Source organism: Haplochromis burtoni, unplaced genomic scaffold (assembly GCF_018398535.1).
Source record: "Haplochromis burtoni strain Fernald_Lab_line unplaced genomic scaffold, NCSU_Asbu1 Contig_233, whole genome shotgun sequence".
Taxonomy (NCBI): Eukaryota; Metazoa; Chordata; class Actinopteri; order Cichliformes; family Cichlidae; genus Haplochromis; species Haplochromis burtoni.
In genome coordinates this window covers 801,431-807,855 of record NW_024582594.1, presented here as the reverse complement: position 1 = coordinate 807,855, position 6,425 = coordinate 801,431, and the positions used below count along the sequence as shown (strand labels likewise).

General features: G+C 43.7%; 1 protein-coding gene across 3 annotated transcripts in view; it reads left to right on the top strand.

Annotated features, from left to right (window-relative positions):
- The first annotated feature begins 667 nt into the window (after positions 1–667).
- LOC102313022 (axin-2) overlaps positions 668–6,425 on the top strand; it is an 85,950-nt gene continuing 80,192 nt past the window's right edge. For 2 of the 3 annotated variants that reach the window (XM_042226888.1, XM_014340804.2), the window contains exon 1: positions 2,965–3,128. The gene's annotated coding sequence lies outside the window, so the exon portion shown is untranslated. Of the gene's footprint in view, positions 832–2,964; positions 3,129–6,425 lie in introns of those variants that run through there. The other variant, XM_042226889.1, reaches the window with a different exon arrangement.

Below are 6,425 nucleotides of genomic sequence, written 5' to 3'. Positions count from 1 at the left end.
CGCAACAAAAACTCACATTGTTTGTAGAGTTTTTTGGCCCAGTTTGCTGTTCAGATGCATTCTATGTTGTATCCAACTCCTTTGGTACAATACTTGATAAAGACAAATGCAACAGACAAGGAAAAAAATTAAGACACATCACAATACCGCCACGAAAAAAGACGTATTGTTATTATCATATTGTACAAATTCATAGATCAATAAGCAGCAGTGTGTCTGTCGATATGAGCCGGGAGGGACGGACTCCTCGGTGAAGAGAAGGGGAGGGAAATGATCCTTAGGCGGCCTGAACAATGATTTTTATTCACTCTCTGGCAAACACAAATATGTACACACGCTGGGGAATATCTTAAAATTGGTTTGTGTGCTGAGGCATATATATATAAAAGAAAAAAGCCCAGAAGTGGGCAGTCGGCAGCACCTTGACCTTGAACAGCAGTTTTTAGCTCAGTGATGGGAGCCCATCTCAGAAGTCCTGTTTGCTACTAAACGGCAGCAGTAACAAGAGTGAAAACCTGCAGAACAATAATATCAACACAATGTTCATTCACACATGCGCACATGCACGCACACATCCACATGTACACATGCTTCCCACCCCCTGTTGCGTCCAGAGCGATGGTCCTGGAGTGGGACAGCGAGGAGGGCATCCCGCAGTGCTGTTTGAGCGTCCCTGCCAGCGCCAGACAACTTCACTATCGCTGCCCTAGCAGGGGGCGATAATCACATCAAGCTCCCCTGACAAGAGGCATTGAATTCAGCTTCGGTCCCCTTAAGAGTCTGGCATCCAGCAGTCTCTCGTGAACATGCTGCTGACGTTACAATGAGAAGGTTTGTGTTTTCATTTTTTCACTTTGTGCCATTGCTCTATTTTTTACTCTTTTTTTTGTGTTGCTGCCGCCGAAATGCATTTAGCAGTATTTGGGATTCCATGTCACTGGGGCAACAACATTTAGCATTTAGCAGTATCGAGTGTTACCGCATTGGAGAAGTGTTATTGTATTGGTGCCTTCTGTTCGTCACGGTGAATGCCATACAATGCATAGCTTATGTACCGAGGAATATTTATGAAAAGTTTCCATGGGAAAATTATTGCGTTATTATGCATGTCATTCAAATTTTCTATAGATTGTATCCTGGAATGGTTCCCGAAATGCTCAGATTGCTCTGTTAGCGACTTGATAAAAAGACTGAGAGCCATTAAAATGCTGATATAGATTTGCATTCAGGCTCAAACCCATGCTGGGTGGTGGTAGGGAAAAAAAAGGATACTATCTCTTTAAGAGGTTTCCGTAATCTCCCAAACCACACTTGATCAACGTACGCTAGCTCCTCTGGTTAGCAGAGGAGCTATTGTTTTTTCCAGTTGTTGGCTTTTAGGGTTTTGTTGTTTGTTTGTTTGTTTGTTTGTTTGTTTGTTTGTTTGTTTGTTTGTTTGTTTGTTTGTTTGTTTTTTCATTAATGAGTTTGTGGCAGCAAATGTGTTGCATGCACGGACTGGTATCTCCACCCTTACAAGGGTTGTGAATAGTTGTGTTTACATTTCATCAGCACCCTGATACTTTATCATATGGCTAAGTTGGCAAAATGTTATCCACTCAACGAGACTTAAACACCAAGGACTGATCCGGGGCATCCTTTTATCTTCAGAAATCTACAAAAACAGATGAGAGCCACACACATTTGTGGGCCTACAGAGTTTCCCTGCTACCCAGGGAGCCTGGCTTCCAGCAGCTCTGCCCCATTCATCACCTGCTTTCAATGGCCACCACCAAGCAGCCTCTGGCTAGAAGGCCAGGTAGGGTGCCGGGTGGTGTACAATGTTTGGGGGATTAGCAATCAAAAGCGAACGGAGGCTAGGGCTCTCTGTCCTGGCTCGCCATTCATTCCTAGCAGGGGAGGAGAACTCCAGCAGCGGCCAAGGTCATCGTCTCCAGCTCGGCAGGAGGTAACTGGGAGAGAACCCTGGGAACCATTCGTCTGCTTGGTGCTAATCGCAGGCTAGCAGGCTAGCAGCACAGCGGGTGTCTCACCCGCCAAACATTCATCTGTTTGTGCTCTTGGTAGCATGGCTGACAACAAGATAATGCCTTGCTTTTACTTTCCTCTCACTTTCCCCCTCTTTTCTCTCTTCTTTCTGTCTTTTGTTGATGTCTTTTGCTCTGTTCCAGCCTGATTCTCTGAGATTTGTTTCACTTTCTTTGAACTTAACTGTATGCTGAGTTAGCAGAACGATGAAGTGGTACAATAGTCTTTTTAGTCTGGCATAAGTTGGCCTCAAATTTTCATGGGAATGATGTCGGTGACAAGTATTGGGATACAAGGATAAAGGCCATTTGAGAATAGAAAGTAAAATGTCTTTCTCAAAAGTTTGTGTCAAGTTTCCATGGTTTCCAAAAAACTGTCTAAACTTCAGTTCCCTTTGTAATTTTGCCTTTGTGTGTGGATGGGAAATCATAATATGGGGAGCAGGCTTAAGACTGAAAAGAAAAGCAAACTTTTTCATTGGTTAGAGTTAGAAGCTTCACTTTGGGTTTGCCATCCATTTTCTCAATGTCATGTGACAGAATAGTGATTATACTCATCGTTTTAAGCTGATTTGGCATCCTGTGGTGCGAGACATTGGTCTGAGAAACCCTGATGGGACAGCTGGTTGTAGACTCACAGACTGTGGCAGCACAGTGGCCCATGCATTCTCCAACATCGCATGCTACACAGATTAGCTTAACCCGCTAGGTCTGGGAAGGGGGAAGCGAGCGGCGGTGAGGTAACGATGATGTAAAATGAATCGCTGTCGCGTACCAGGCGTTCGGAGGCAAGAGAGCAGCCGTGCCCCGGCACCCCACCCTTCCACAAACACACCCCTGTTGGGATATTGGCAAGTTGTCATGACGACAGGGATGTTCAGCTGATGAAGTCTCGCTGAGCGCTGTCCAATCAGATCGTGGAGCTACAACCGCAGCGTGAACAGGGGAGGACGCACCGATTCCAGTTGCACAATGCTGAGAAAGGACAGGCGAAACCTTGGACCACCAGCGGGAAATTGGCAATCCGGGGGAGGCAGTCAATGGGCCGCCATGGTTCGAAAATACACAAACAGTGGGGGTCGTGGATACAGGGGCTGCCAGGTAGGGGGTCTCCATCATGTCTGATGCTTTTAGAGTCGTGATTCTTTTCTGCCATTAATACAAAGTATTAATGCATTATTTATTTTTACTGCCATGTATGCCATGTTCAACATTGCCATTAGCACGGTTAACATGATGTTTCAGGTTGTTGGATGGAGCTATCGGATTGCTTTAGGTGCACTTTAGCAAATTGGTAAATCACTCCTGCAGGTGGTTTTTACAAAATTTCCACAGCCACAAGAACCGTTTCAAAAAGCAAGGCAAATTTTGTGAAGGGGGGAAATGTCATGTAGCATTAACTTTAATGCAATTTTGTATTCATTTCACTGCGGGATGTGGACCAAGAGTAGAAGAGGCTAATATGCAGAAACTGCAGGTTGCAAAGTGGACGAAAAACTCTCCCGGTGTTAGTTTGATCCAGGCCTTTTATTTCAAACTGCGGGGAGGATTTTTCTTTCATTTTTTTCATTTCTTTTTCTTTTTTTGCTGGCAGACCAAAGGAGAAGCTGAAGCTGTTTGTAGCTCTGTGAAAGATGGAGGGCTTGGTGGGGGCGCACTCTGGTTTTTTCCAAGCACTGCAGGTAGCCATTACGGACATCATCTCTTTAGCTTGTTATTCAAAAACCTGCAGAAACTAGAGCCGTTCACAAATAATATTGCTTTTCTTTGGAATATTGTCCTGTCCATAAGATGGCAATAATTAGGATTTATTTTTTAGCAGTTCATTTGAGAACCAAACCTTATCTGCCCTCTCATTACCCCTCCCTCGCCCAGCTCCAGTCCCTCTATCGCAGAGTCTCTGTGGGACGCCATTTGACAGACTGACCCCCAGTAGTGCCTGTGTTTGACTCTTCAAACTTGAGAATTAAATGAAAGTTGTCAGCATGGCAAAAAGCACATTTATCAGCATAGTTGACTCTTTAAAATGTTCACTTTAGTTTAGCAGTTTTACAAATGACGGCTCAACAGCGTGATGCAGCGGGACAGTTTTGGGTTTTTTGTGTGGAAATGTCTGGGAAAGTGCTGGCATCTCATTTCTAAAGAACACTTGATGATGTAAAACTGGGAGAACTACAAAGTATTTCCTATTCATTGTTTTAAACTGCACAGTTGCTTGTTTGAAAATTATGAAGTGGGTCCAATTAACTGTGGGTACAACTGTTGGTTAATTTTCCATGTGTGGCTTTTTCAGTCAGCAATGGTGGGACAAAGCAGTGGATACAACGGTTTCTTTTTTTTTCTTTGTTTTTGATAAATAGTAGGTTTTATTACATACTAATTTTGACTCAGCTCTTTTCTTGAGGAGAAAGTATAAAATCTTGTGTAACCAGAACCACATTTAGGGGAATTCAAAGTCAGAGGCTAAGAATGTTGGCTCTACTCAGATTAATGCCAGGCTTTAAGTAAAACAGAGGTTACATCACTTTTTCCTCCAGGCCACTATTTCTAATCCAGCCCAACCGAGTGGCCAAACCTTCACCTTCTACTATTCTTTATGGGGCCTGGTCTGTCCATTTAGAATGAGCTTTTGAAGCATTTTGGCCGAAGCAGACCCAGCCTCATAATGGGAAACTGGATCCAGGCAAAGATCTAAACTACAAACTGATTGCTGTACTATTATGCCATTTAAGATGATAATCAGCACTGCTAAAGGCATGGGGAAAACACTATTTACTTGTTTAACCTTCATGCAACCCCAAGCCAACTGCAATCCAAACAACTTGTTACTAAAATGGAGATAATGGGATCAACTGCAGATTGTGAACTCGAGCATTAACACAGCGACGGCTTCAAAAAAACTTCACAATGTCATCGATATTTTTATCAAAAGTTGCCCAGTATCATTGTTAATGCTTTCATTTAGAATAGAATAATCCTGTAGATAAATATGCAATATCATTTAGGCTTTATAATATCCAAGCTTAACATTTCCTATTAGCCTCCCTCTGTGCTCTAAAGCATCTTAGTGTGTGTCTCTGCTGAAAAAATAGTCAGTTACACATGAAACCAGCTGACCCAGTGAAATGTTGCTTATTCACGCTCACTTCCGAGTTGGAGGGAAGGGATTTTCCCATTGCTCTGGAATTACACACCACAAAAGTTCTGGAGAGTCTGCAGACAATGATGTCAGATTGTTGCGGGCCGAGAGGGCTTTTGGTCGGAAAGCCACTGAAGTGAGATGATTGCTGTTCTTGTGATGCAGATTAGTAACGTTTTAGTGACTGGGGTTAGATGTGGTGAACTCTGTGAGTCCTGTTTTCTTTCTGACCTTGAGGCCTGGGGAGATGTTAACAACTCTGTATTGTCTGAAAAGATTTATCGATTTATTTCAAATGTTATTAGTGTTTATTCGATTTTTGTTTTGGCTATTACAACTCTGTTTTTCAGAAGATCTCAAGTACCATAAAAGTTGGCTTGATTAAGTTGTCAAAGAAGCCACAAAGGCCCTTGGGAAACCCAAAGCAACCTGCTTGCAATTCATTTATGGCATCATGTAATTAACTGCTAATGTCTTCCACTAAATCACATTTTGAAACATCTCAAAAAAGACGAATAAAAAGCGAATGTTTCACAGGGTTGAAGTCAATTGCTAGAGACATATGTGTCAGTAAATGTCCTCTTGATGCTGATTGGACCACCCAGAGGTTGCCCATCTAAAGCCATGTGGTTTCCATTGAAGAAGTTCCACGACTGCGCCCCAAAGGCCGTTCCCCCTGCACACCAACCCCACAGATCCAGATCCTGTGATCTGTGGCTGGGGTCCCCTTCCGCAAATTACTGTGTTTGAAAAGAACCCGAGCATGGACAAAAGAGAAACAAGGCCTTCAGACTGCTCGAGAGGAAACGTCATTCCCTACCAGTCAGCCTGCATTCTTCCCAAGAGTGAACCAGAAGTAGAACCAACCATCTGACGACAGCCATCCGGCAGACACTTCACGGCTCACTCAGACCCCAGGCTGGAAATTTCTCTGATGACCAAGTGAAGATGGGGGGAAGTGGTTGTGGAAATTAATTGCCTATCACTTGTCAGTGCAGTGCAGAAAAACAAGCTCTGTGCAACCGTCCTTCTGAAAATCTGTCAGCCAAGGACAATGAATGCATCCCTTTTCTTCCCCACCTTCCTACATCTGATTTAATAGAGAGAGACGTGAAGCACAGACAGAGCTGTGAGGGAGTGTACTGTAGCAATGTGGTCAGGTTGTAAACACACAGACATGAAGAGGAAGAGCAGGATTACAAACAGGTTTGATCTCCTCGGGGCTGTCCAGAACGGCTGACAGAGGAGGAGGGGAAAGT